Source organism: Protopterus annectens, chromosome 2.part0 (genome assembly GCF_019279795.1).
Source record: "Protopterus annectens isolate FY-2018-M chromosome 2.part0, PAN1.0, whole genome shotgun sequence".
NCBI lineage: Eukaryota > Metazoa > Chordata > Ceratodontiformes > Protopteridae > Protopterus > Protopterus annectens.
The window spans coordinates 1,720,144,437-1,720,157,829 of NC_056728.1; the positions used below are offsets into that span (position 1 = coordinate 1,720,144,437).

A 13,393-nucleotide genomic window follows, 5' to 3' on the forward strand; every position below is an offset into this window, starting at 1 on the left:
TTTTGATTTGTCCCCTCAAACCTGTTGGCTATTGTAGTTCGCCACCAGTAAGAACAGGAGAGGGCTCAGAGCTAAAACCTGATGCACACCCACTCCCACAGACGACCTCTCTGTAAGCCCAAACACTGTTCATACTTGTGTCACTGGATCTTTCTACATAGTCTGCTCTAATTCTACTAAAGATTCCAGGACTTTCAACCATCGATGGACTACACAAAATCAGCTTTCTTGGACCTTGTCATATGCTTTCTCCATGTCTAGAACTGTTCAGTTGGACTCCTTCCTCATTTCCAACTTTTTCTCCACTACTTATCTCACTGCAAACATTATAATCAGATCACGATGCAGCACAACTGACTCAAAATGGTCACATCTTATATTCCTTTCTACTACTCTGCACATTTGTTTATCATTCATCCTGACCATGATTTTACTGCAGTGTGACGGGAGTTTGATACCTCTGTACTGCCCACAGCCATTTACATTCCCTTTGTTCTTGTACACTGGCACAAGAATGCTTATTCTCCAGTAATATGGGATACACTTTTCTCTCTGTATGGCAATGAGTACTCTCAGGGAACTATTTCTATCCTAGCGTCCACAACATCTTATTTCATCTGCAGTGAATTCATATTACCCTGCTACTTTCCGAAACTTAATTTTTCTTAGTGCTCTTCATACTTCTTCTGTGGTGGGTTGTTCTTCAAGAGTGAGTTGAACTTCCTCTTTCATTGTAGGCTGTGCATGGAAAATACAGTTTCTGTAGAGTTTTCTTCATTCAGAAGCTTCCTGAAGTACTTCTGTCTGCCTGTGATGTCTTGTGCACTGATGATCACATTGTTGGTTGCATCCCTTATGAATGGTGGCCGAAGGCTATCTTATTTATCCTTCTGTTACTGCCTTGCTATCTGATCTTCCTTTTGCCATCTGCTAAGTCACTTTCCAGAAAGAAGTACAGTTCCTCTGTCTTCTTATTCATTGCCATTGAAATTGCTCTCTTTGTCTCTTTGTTAGCTAACTAGTATTCCTTCTTAGCCTGGTATGTATTTCTATCTTCCACTTCTTCCTACACTCCTCCCTTCTTTTGATAACTTCATCATTTTAACACCAGCTTACCATATGGATCATATTTCTAAACCTGACTTGGACACATATCTGTTCTATAGTGTTCAAACATGGTGTTTTGAGAAACTGATATTCTTCTTCAGCTCTACCTATTCTATTTCTTCCTAAGATGCTAGGGCTCTGAATATTTCCTTGAATTCCTGTTCTTTCACTCCAGTCATCTTCCAGGTATTGAACATATGACCAGTTTCTGACTACTGCTTGCAAGCTGATTGTTGCTACCAGTGGTGTATGCTGGGGTACCTCCCATTTCATTGAAGAAGACTTGGCAGTTTTTGACTGAAACCCAGTGCCCTTTCCTTACTTGGAGGATATCCACTCAAATTGAGTGCTAACCACTTTTAAATGTGAGCTTGTAACTGTCCTCTCAGTGAACCATGTGTGGCTTCTCCTTAATGATTCTTGTTGCCTTACCCACATGGACCCAGACAATACTATTTTTTTTTATATATTTTAAGTTATGCTATTTTGTGTCTTTGGAAAACATAATGTTTCCTTATAGATCCATATGTACAGGCCTACACACATCTCTGAACATGGGATATTACAGTTTGTTTGTTTTTTCCAATTCAGACTAAGAAAAGGAACATAAACCATTTGGCTGGTAAGTAAATAAGAAAGAGAAGGGAATGTGTGCACAGTAACTCCTTAAGGTATATATTCAAATTTCTCTGAAATTCAAACTGAGTAGGGAAGCTCAACATGGCATCCAGTTTCATGTCACTAGCTCATTATCACTGAAACTATATGACTCATACACAGCATTACCCTTTTTTTAAATTCTATAAAGTATATACCGACTTTATAAATCTAGGAAGCAGCATGTCATTTATAGCATTGATCAGTTAACTCAACAAACTATGCACTATTCATGCCAGGTTCAGTTACATCAAGCTGAAACAAACAATATACGTATTCACAAAACATTTTCAATAATATAACTTTCATTTCTTAAAATCATTATAAGCTCTCTGAAGCAGTTCATGCATCTGTCTTGCTTTGTCAACTGTCTTCCATAGTTGGAGTATTTATCAGGACTATTTACAGTATTTTTTTTTTGGGGGGGAGACAGTTCTCACCTCCCCAGAATTTCAGCTGGAGATGCAACTCTTGACTATCAGAGTTCTCACAGCCTCTGTTTTCCTGCAGCAGGACTGATGTGCAACACTGGTTGCTCTTCTTTCTGTTTCTTCAATTTAGAAATATTTCTTCTGTACAAACATAGTACAGTTGTGTACACTTACCATAAATGTAGATGTCTGAGAGCATTCACTGTTGCAGTCATCACTTGTGGGTTATCCCTGCTAGGTAGCACTCAGCTGAGCTGAATACCAGAGTAAAGGATTTCCCTCCTGCATCGCTGTTCAGAGACTGTGGTTGATGTCAGGTCATCAGGGCTATAAAGGGTGACAGTTGATGCCATTACATTAGTTTTTTTTGCCCCCAACAGTCAGCAGCCCCTATGAGGATATAGAAATATGGAGGAAGGTGGGAGGGAAACAGGACTGCAACAGTGAATACACTCGAATATCTACATTTATGGTAAGTGTACACAACTCTACTATGTTCTTCGTGTTTCACTGTTGCAGTCATCACTTGTGGGAAGATTCCCAAAGCTGAAGAAGTGGGTGGAGGAATGTTGTATAGGTTATGGGGATGCTAGCATGCCCTGCAGGGTTGCAGATGCAAATCCTGCCCTGGTTTTGGAGAATGTCGCCAGCTGGTAGTGCTTAGTGAATGTGTGGATAGATGTCCATGTAGCAGCCTCCAAGATATCCTCGGTAGGAACCCCTCTCAGGAAGGCCGTGGAAGTAGAGGCTGCTCTAGTGGGGTGAGATCTGATGTAATTAGGAGGACTCTTTCCATGGAAGGCATAGCAGAAGTGTATGCAATGAGAGATCCATTTGGAAATGGTCTGCTTTGTAATGGGTTTCCCATCTGCCCCAGGGGCGAAGGAAACCAGGAGCTGGTCAGTTTTTCTGACTGATTTGGTCCTGTCAAGGTAAAATCTCAGTTGTCTGTGAAGGTTCCGGGTATGCAGAATTCTTTCTCATTTATTGGTAGGTTTTGGGAAGAAAGTGGGTAGTTGAATGGTCTGGTTAAGGATCACTTCAGAGTCCACCTTAGGCATAAAGGAGGAGTTGGTTCTCAATGAGACCCTGTCTGCATGGAAAATTATGAAGGGCTCAGTGGCCATTAGGGCCTGGAGCTTAGATACCCTCCTGGAAGAAGTGATGGCTAGCAAAAAAGCAGTTTTCCAAGTGAGGTACTTGAGATCTGCTGAGGATGCTGGTTCAAAAGGGGGGGGGGGGGGAGTCAACTTTTCTAAAACAAAGTTTAGATCCCAAGCTGATGCAGGAAGCCTTCTAGGTGGTCTGATGTGAGCTACACCTCTGAGGAACTGTTTTAAGAGTTGCTGAGAGAACAAGGGCAGCTCCGCCTGGACATAGGCTGAGATAACTGAAGCATGAGTCTTGACAGAGGAGTAAGACAACCCCTTTTCTAGAAGCTCTGCCAGGTAGTCCAGCACCAGTGGTAAAGTGGCATTGGCGCTGTCTGCGCCTCTGCTGCTGCACCAGCAGGTGAACCTTTTCCATTTTGCTGAATAAGATTTTCTGGTGCTGGGTCTATGGGCTTCCTTAATAATGTCTAATACTTGATTGCTGAGGGCTGAAGTGTTATCTGTCTTTGAGGAATCAACCATGCGGTTAGCTTGAGTGTGGCCAGGCCTGGGTGCAGTAGCTTCCCTCTCTGTTGTGTGAGAAGGCCTGTGGAGGGGGGTAGGGGGATGGGAGAGTGCATGCTCAGACTGAGAAGCATGGGGTACCAGTGCTGCCTCGGCCATTCTGGGGCAATTAGGATAGCCCTTGGCCCTTCCTCTCTGATCTTGAGCAGCACCCTGGGTATCAGAGGTAGTGGGGGGGGATGTACATAAACAGGCTGCCCCAATGGAAAGAGAGGGAGTCCACCCTCCAAGCTTCTAGGTGAAACTCTCGAGCAAAATTTAGTTAGCTGGTGGTTCTGGTAGCTTGCAAATAGGTCCATGTCTGTTTTCCCCCAGATATGACTGATCTATAAGAAGGTCTCCCTGTGCAACTGCCACTCGTGGGGATCCAGGAGTTATCTGCTTAATTGGTTTGGCAGGGTGTTTTGTTTCCTTGGAAGTTATTGTGCTATCAGATGCAGTCCCCAGTTTGAGGCTGACTGACAGATTTTCATAGCTAAACGACACAGGGGGTAAGAATGGGTACCCCCTTGCTTGTTGATGTACCACATGACAGTTGTGTTGCCTGTCTTGATTAAAAGGACTCCTGGTGACAGATATTCTTGGAAGATTAGAATTGCTCTGTGTACTGCTAGCATTTCTTTCAGGTTGATCTGCAGACCCTGAACCTCCTGTTCCCAAAATGCCCGGGCATGCAGTGTTCCTTTGTGAGATCCCACGGCATTGTCTGAGGCGTCTATGGTTATGGTTTGGCCATGTAGCTGAATGACAAAGGGAGGGCCCTTGTTCAGGTTGCAAGCCTCGGCCCACCATAGGAACTCCTTCCCCAGACAAGGAATCAGGGGGAGTTCGTGTTCCAGTGACTGGGAGTGCTGGCACCAGAGATTCCTTCGGTAAGATTGTAATTTTCGTATGTGCAGCCTGGCAAGGGATACCAGCAGGATGCAGAAGGCCATGTATCCCAGGGCTTGTACGATTGTTCTAGCAGTGAGTTGGGTTTTCTGTGAAGTAAGACTGTAGGAAGGCCTGCTTCTGTGGGGGGAGGAAGGCCATTTGTGCTGAGGTGTCTAAAAGGGTTCCCAGGAAGGTAATCATTCATGTGGGCTGTATGAGGCAGTCTTTGAGATAGGGATAAATGTCTATGGCTTTCTGTCTGCAAAATGCAATGACTGGAGTCAGGCAGTTGGTAAAAACCCTGGGAGCAGTGGATAAGCCAAAGGGCAGAGCAGAGAACTGAAAGTGTTGGGACCCTGCTCTGAACCTTAGGTAACTCCTGCAGGACTGTCCAATAGAAATATGTAGGTAGGCATCATTCAGATCTAGGATCACTAACCAGGCTTGTGGCAGGAGCATAGGTAGCAGTTTTTGTAGAGTCAGCATCTTGAATTTTGAAACCAGGAGGGATAGATTCAGGGTGGAGAGGTCTAGGATAGGGCATCAGGTGCCCTCTTTTCTGAGAACCAGGAACAGTCTTGAATAAAATCCTTTGGCACCTTTCTACAACACCCTGGGCATAAAGCTTTCTGATCTGACAAGTAGCTTCTGTCCTCTGATTTGCAGGGACGTCTGGGCAACCTGACCTGTTTGGCTTTTCTCTGAAATACAATCTGTACCCTCTGGTAATAATTTTCAGGACCCATAGATCTCAGGTGATGGCTTGCCAGTTTTCTAGGAAGAGGGAAAGTCTTCCTCCTAACCTGTTTGGTGACATGAGGGGCAGAGGGGAGGGGAGAGAGTCACAGAGAGTCCTTGGAGAAGGGTGTTAGTTTAGAACTCCCTTGCCTAGGAGCAGCAGTGGATCACTGCCTGTGTCTTTGTTAGCTATGGGACCGATGTCTAGGGGTTCTGTCTCTGCATCCCTTTCTCTGGACTGGTTTTGTCTGAGAGGGAAAGGACCAGTATTTAGTGGGAAAGTTTCTGCTGAACCTGGGAGATTGCATCTGTAAGAAGTCTTTGACAGTTTGAATGGACTTGGCTTTGTCCTCCTTTTTCTTAATGATCTCTTCTGCTTCAGGGCCAAACAACTGGTCTTTATCTACTGGGGCGTCTAGCAGCTTGGATTTTACCTGATCAGGCAAAGGCTGCTCCCTTAACCAGATATGCCTTCTGATTACAGAGCCTGTGCCTGCAGCCTTGGTAGAAGCTTCTAAGGCATCAAAACCACAATGCAAGGAGTGTTTGGCTACCTGAGAGCTAGACTGCATGAGGTCTGCTAATTCTCTGGTAGTACTGTTGTCAGGAATGGAAGATAACTTCTGTTTAATCAGTTTGAGGACATTCTGCTGGAATTTCAGCATATGAAATTGACAATTTAAGGCTCTTACAGCTAAAGTGGATTTAGTGTATACCTTTGTTTCCCATTCTGTCTAAAGCTCTGCTTTCTTTGTCAGCTGGGATGGGATTTTTAGATGAGCTTGCCCTAACTCTCTTAGGGCCTTGAGTAATAAATTCAGGGTCTGCAGTAGGGTTTATGAAAAGATATTTGTGGGTGTCTTGCACCCTGTAATATCTGTCAGGTTTCCTGGGTGCTGGGGGGAGAGAATCTGGTGAAAGGGCAGATTCTAGGAAAACATCCTCCACTACATCCAGGATAGGCAGAATGGCCAGAGGTTTATACTGGGGCAGATAAAGGAACTCTCTCAGTCTCTTCTTAGACTGAGGGTAATCCTGAGCCTCCCAATGAAAGGGGGGTCTTTAATGTTTCCCCAAAAGAAAGGTCCTCGGGGGGGGGTGAGGCAGATGGAATGGGATTATCGGCTTCAGAGTCCTCAAATGCTGCAAAGGGCTGGTCTTTCATGTCTGACTCCTCAAGGACAGATTCTTCTGATTCCTGGTCAATGACGACCTCAGGTGAGGTGTCCCTTTTTCTTTTGGCTGGGGTGGGAGGGTGGGGCTGGCTTCCCCTAATAAGAATCATGAAGTCTTCTGCCATTCTGAGCAGATGCTGCGATTGAGGGGTAGGCTGGCTAGGTGTAGGTCGGTGGCTGGGTCCTTGGGGAGGGACCTTTTTGGGGGTAGTCTTAGGCTTGGGCATAGATGGGCCGGAAGTCTTATACAAAGTGAGTTTAACTGATGGTGTTCTCATCGGTCTGAGCCTGGCTTCAGTAGTCAGTGGTGTCTCAGCAGAAGCTGGTGCCTGCAAAGTGGCTCTGGACCCGACCGCATGAGAATGAGGTGACATACCAGCAGGGAGAGGTGGAAATGGTGGCATACCAGACTCCGAACCGGTCTCGGTAGAGGCCTGCAACGGTTCCTCGGCTGGCATCAGAGGCTGCAAAGGCACCTCACTGAGTTCAGCTGTAGCACTTAGTTGAAAAATACCAGACTTTTGACATGAGTCGCCAGAGGGCCTAACTTTTAGAGGTCTATCTATATCCTTGTCTTTCTTCTTTCTAGGTAAGTCAGTAGCTGGTTGAGAGACCGATGCCATATCATGTTGAGGAAAAGACTCACTAAAATGCCTAGCTACAATTTCAGCTCTTCTTATGGTTCTAGCATTAAACAGGGTACAGAACCGACACCAGTGGAAGTCTTAGTCTTGGCCTAAACATGTGACGCAGAGACAATGGAAGTCTCGGTGTGGGATCTGCTTTCCAAAACTGAGACAATTACTGACTTTCTCTGATATTGGTTAAAAACAAGAAAATGTTCCCCAATGGGGTACTTAGTTTTAGATGGTTTTCCTCACTCTGGCAAGAGCCAAATGACGCACTCACAAAACGGCTTCTGCTTCAGGCTCCACGGCAAGAAAGACTGATGTAATGGCATTGGCTGTCACCCTTTATAGCCCTGACAACCTGACATCAGCCACAGTCTCTAAACAGCCGATGCAGGAGGGAAATCCTTTACTCTGGTATTCAGGCCGGCCGAGGGTTACCCAGCAGGGATAACCCACAAGTGATGACTGCAGCAGTGAAACACGAAGAACATCAGTGAATTCTTTTATACCGTTTTCTGTCTCATACAAATATGTGCAATTTTTGTATACAACTTTACATCTTTCTCCCCAAACTACAAAGGATCTTGTTTCAGCTGCTTCACCAATTACTTTATCATAAAGCTATGGACTTTCCCATGGCACTTACTTTGTCTCCAGTCCGTAAGTCTGACAGTCATCTGCAGTTTCTTTCATACTTGTCTTCGTCACCTACAATATCTGCTACATGTAGTTTCTTGTCTGTTTCATATTTCACTTATGGATTTTTCCCGGTCTTAATGAGATAATTTCTATTTCTAGCATTTTAAAATTTGAAGGTAGAAGAGGAAGGGGTAGAAATGCATAGATTGAGAAGTTTTCCCAGTGGAAGGACAGGGCATCCACTTTCCAGGCCTTGCTGTGAGGTTCCCCGGTGCAGAATTTGCTGAGCTGGTGGTTGTATGGGGAGGCAAATAGGTCCACCATCGAGGTACCCCATTTCTGGGTCACAAGGCTGAAGGTGTTGTGGTTTAATTGCCACTAGTGTGGGTCTAGGAGATTTCTGCTTAAGTTGTCTGCCAGAGAGTTTTGGTTGCCTGTCAGGAAATGGGCTTGCAGGTGAATACGCATGGCTGAGGCCGTGTTCCAAAGGGTCATGGCTAGCCTGCAGAGTGGGTAAGAGTGGATTCCCCCCTGCTTATTGATGTACCACATCACTGTGGTGTTGTCAGTTTTGATTAGAAGAGGCCCCGGAGAGAGTAGGGATCGGAAAGCTGTCAGGGTGTGCTGAACAGCTAGCATCTCTTTCTGGTTGATGTGCAGATGAATTTGATTTGGGCTCCAGTGGCCCAGAATGCACCTGCCATCCAGATGTGCACCCCAGGCATAGTCTGATGCATCTGTGGTAAGGGTCTGGGCGGCATGGGGTTGTGTAAAGGCAAGTCCCTTGTTGTGGTTGCATGCTGCTGCCTACCAAAAGAACTCTTTCCTTAGACAAGGCATGATAGGTATGATAGTTCCCATGTCCTGAGAATGTTGTCACCAAAGACTTTTTAAGTACCACTGAAGTTTCCTCTTATGCAGTCTGGCATATGGAATTAATAGAATGCAGGAGGCCATGAACCCTAGAGCTTGCAGGGTTTTCCTTGCAGACAGCTGGGTTCTGGTGGCCATTTGAGAGAAGTAGCCTGTCAGATAGGCTTGTTTTTCTGGTGTAAGGAATGCCATCTGGGATGCTGTGTCCAAGCTTGCTCCTAGGAATACAATTTTTTGGCTGGGGACTAGTTTGGATTTCTTTTCGTTGATAGCGTACCCCAATGAGGTTAGAAGGTCCTTTTTAAATGTCAGGTGCTGCAACAGCTTTTCCTGACTGTCTGCCTGAATCAGGCAGTCGTCCAAGTTGGGTAAATTTGAATATTTCTTTGTCTGCAAAAGGCAATGCCTGGAGCCAGGCATTTTATGAAAACTCTGGGAGCAGTGGATAAGCCAAAGGGAAGTGCAGAGAACTGATAATGCATAGATCCTGCCCTAAAACGTAGATATTTCCTGCAGGAGTCCCTGATTGGGATACGCAGATAGGCCTACTTTAGGTCTAGTGTGGCTAACCAGGCATCTTTGGACAGCATAGGGAGAAGCTGCTGTAGGGTGAGCATTCCGAATTTTGGTACCACCAGGAAGGTGCTTAGAATGGATAGATCTAATATTAGGTGCCAGGTGCCTTCTTTTCTGGGTACCAGGAAAAGTCTGGAATAAAAACCTTGGCCTATCTGTTCTGCAGGAACAGGCTGAATTGCCCTTATGGAGAGCAGGGACTGAACTTGGTTTTGTGCCTCTGCCCAATGGTTTGGAGGAAGAACTGGGAACCCTTTTGGGGTTGGCAGCGTGTGGAAATAAAATTTGTACCCCTGGGATACTATGTTGAGGACCCATTCATTGTTGGTGATGGAGGCCCAGTTTTTTGCACAGTAGGCATGTTTTCCTCCTAGGGACACAATCAACTGGGCAGAGGTGAGAGGAGGAGTTGAGAAGTCATTGTGAATTCTTTCCATAAGGGGGTGGCTTAGCACTCCCTGTTTTAGAAGTGTTGTTTAGATCTCTGCATACCCTAAGACTGTTGTCTTGGGGATCTGCTTCCCCTAGGTCTAGTCTGATGTAGCCTTGAGGGGGCTGAAAAGGACCAATGTTTTGAGGGGCAATGCCTACTGAATCTTGGAGGCTGTACTTGCAAAAAGTCTTTGACTGTCTGCATAGACTTAGCTTTTTCTTCCATCTTTTTTTAAAACCTCTTCTGCTTTGGTGCCAAACAGATTGTCTTTGTTCAGAGGTGTGTCAAATAATTTTGATTTGACATGGTCTGGCAAGGTCTGTTCCTTAAGCCAGGCATGCCTTCTAAGTACAGAACCTGTGACTGCTGCCCTGCAAGATGCTTCTAGGGTGTCAAACCCACATTGCAGGGTATGCTTTCTGACTTGGTTTGCAGAATGCATAAGCTCTTGTAATTCTTTATTTTCTGCACAGTCAGGGAAGGTAGATAATTTTTGCTTAATAAGTTCAATAGTATGTTGCTGGTATTTCAGCATATGGAACTGACAATTTAATGCTCTAATGGCAAGAGTTGCAGAGGTGTATACTTTTTTACCCCATCTGTCTAACGCTCAGGAATCCCTGTCTGAAGGGGTGGGATTCTTAGCTGTAGTTGCTTTTATTCCTTTAGGTCCTTGGGAGATGACCTCTGGGTCAGCAGTAGGATTCTTGAAAATAAATTTGTGCGAGTCAGGGACTCTGTAGTACCTGTCAGGTTTCCTGTGAGCAGGAGGTAAAGTATCAGGAGTTAAACTGGATTCCATAAAGACATCATCCACAACATCCAGAACAGGAGGGATAGCTAAGGGTCTGTGCTGTGGTAAATCTAAAAATTCCCTGAGTTTCTTTTTGGACTGAGGATGATTCTGGCATTCCCAATGGAAATGCTCTCTCAAGGTATGTAAGGTTTCACCAAAAGAAAAATCCTTCTGCCTCTCCTCCAGAGGAATGGATTCCTCTGCATATGAATCCTCATAAGCAGATAAGGGCATGTCTTCATAATCAGAAACCTCAGAGTCGTCGGATTCTTGGTTAGATAAAGCTGCTGGGGACAATTCCTTTTCCTTTTAGCAGGGGAAGGCTGGCTTCCCTTAATCAGCATGATAAGGTCTTCCGCCATCTTAAGCATCTGTGATTGTGGCAAGGAAGCAGGCGCTTGAGTTTGGGTCATCTGTTTTTTAGGCATAGCTCATACTCTGGGCCTTAGAAACTTGGTAGTTTTAGAAAGAACTGAAGATGCGAAAGAAGTCGTCGATTTGTGTCGAATATCGGTAATGCAAAGAACTTCCTCAGAAGCCAGTGCCTGCACAGCGGCTCTGGACCCATCCAAGGTAGAGACATCCGCAGGTTCCATAGTCAAAGAAGAGTTTTGCGGCATACCGGACTCTGAAAGTGTCTCGGTAGGGGCCTGCGAATCCATCAAAGAGGGCATCAGGGGCTGAGAAAGCACCTCACTGAGTACTGGTGAACTGGCAACAAGCTTAACGGAAGCGTCATCGGCAATTTTGGACCTGTGCGGTCTGTCTTTGTCCTTACGATTTTTCAAAAGATCAGTGGTCGGATGGCTTACCAAAGCCATTTCAGAATACGGAGATCGAGAGTGAAAGTGTTTAGCTACAATAAGGGCCCAATGACATATAATTCAGAAGTTGAACAAAGCACAAAACTGGCAGCGAGGGATGTCGTGGTCTGGGCCTAAATAGGTGATGCAGTAAGAATGAAAATCTTGGTGTGGTATTTGCTTTCCACAGGCGAGACAATTGTTAACTTTTTCTGACATCGGTTAGAACAAGAAAATAGGATCCCCAATGGGGTACTTACCTTTAGAAGACTTCAACTATAATTTCGGAAACAAAAACTCAGGTAGCGGCCGACCAGCACTCATGCGAACTGCTTCTGCTTTGGGCTCCTCGGCAAGAAAGACTGATGTAATGGTGTCGGCTGTCTGTTTTTATATCACTGACGACTTGACATCAGTCCTGAAGCGACAGCAACTGACGCAGAAATACTAAGACTCTGGTATTCGGGCTGACTGAGGGCTACCCCTGGCAGGATAACCCAAGTGTGATGACTGCAACAGTGAAACACGAAGAACATCACTTCTACCTATGTCTATCCCACTACAGGATCTACACCCAGTTCCCATTACATTCCAACACAAGGGTTCCACCACATGTAGGATTGCTGCTAAATGTGCAACCGCTGGAAATACCTGATGCAACATTAACCCTGAATCTTTAGCCAAAAATATGAGCCTGGGGAGTGGTATTTTGGTCTAACTTCAGTTCCAGGACTGTGGTAATCAAATTATAATTTGTAACTTTTTGCTTGTTATAGGAATGTTTTTAGGCATTGCTCAGCTATCTGTGGTGGGGTAGGGCACTGGGGCATAATACAAAGTAGAGTAATTTCAGATAGGATGACCTTTATTACATTTTAATGTAACATAATGATCACCTGAGTACCAAGACTTTAATGTTTTGTTTTTTGTAAACTGAGCTAAATGGTGTTTCACTATGGACTATTTCTTGGATCTGATGAACCTCCTTACAAGTGCAAAAGCACTGAGATTTACACTGGATTTGCTCTCTGGACACTGGTTTCCATGTTGGACCACTATTTACATTTCTGGACTGGTTTCCCATGCCTAAACTGTATTTTTATACTACTGTGGCCAGCGACCATTCTAGACTGCTTTAGGATAAAAATATGACTTGGATAAGATGGAATAACTGCAGGCACATAAAAGTCATGCTGACTACATAAAACACATCACAGTTACATACAGACATGTGGCTGGTAACATTAGGACTCACTTTAAAATTTGTGACTCACTGCAGATGCTAGGTCTGCTGGCACCGTCCTGGGAGACCTGGTTTCACTGGGAAAGTCTGATCTCTAAGGGTATGTATGTGTGTGTGTGTGTGTGTGTGTGTGTGTGTGTGTGTGTGTGTGTGTGTGTGTGTGTGTGTGTGTGTGTGTGTGTGTGTGTGTGTTTTCAAAGAAGAAATCATTAAAAGTGTTTCTAAAAAATGCCATTCTGGAAATGGATAGATGGCTCGCCTTAGCACACTCAGCCCTATAATAACGTGCTCTGATATAGAAAAGGGATAATATAATCTGTTCACCCACTTACATGACTTGCATGAGATGCTCTGTCAACATTTTTAACCATGGACAGCCATACAACAAGGGGAGCTTTTCAGGTTTTTCCCATTATCTTGGTATTAATAAAATGTTTGAATCTTCAGTGACTAATGTAGTAAAAGGTTTGGCAGCTGCCTTCACCCTGCTTTCACCTTACAGATTCTCTACAGCAATCCACATTCAATATGCAAAGCCATTCCCAGCTCCTCCCCCTCTTTTGGGCTACTGTGATACTGCCTACTCCTGAGGCTATGTTATATAGTGTATACATAAAAGTTAAAACTCTTCACTGCTACATCTGATGAAGTTTTTGAACTAAAGTGCTTCAAAACGTGGATTATATCCAGACATTAAGATCCTAAACAATCTGAGACTGAGGTGAGCACAAACTTGGACAT

General features: G+C 44.7%; 1 protein-coding gene across 1 annotated transcript in view; it reads right to left on the reverse strand.

Moving 5' to 3' along the window:
* ZBTB40 (zinc finger and BTB domain containing 40) overlaps window positions 1-13,393 on the reverse strand; it is a 919,023-nt gene that overhangs the window by 422,253 nt on the left and 483,377 nt on the right. The gene's annotated exons all lie outside the window — the stretch shown is intronic.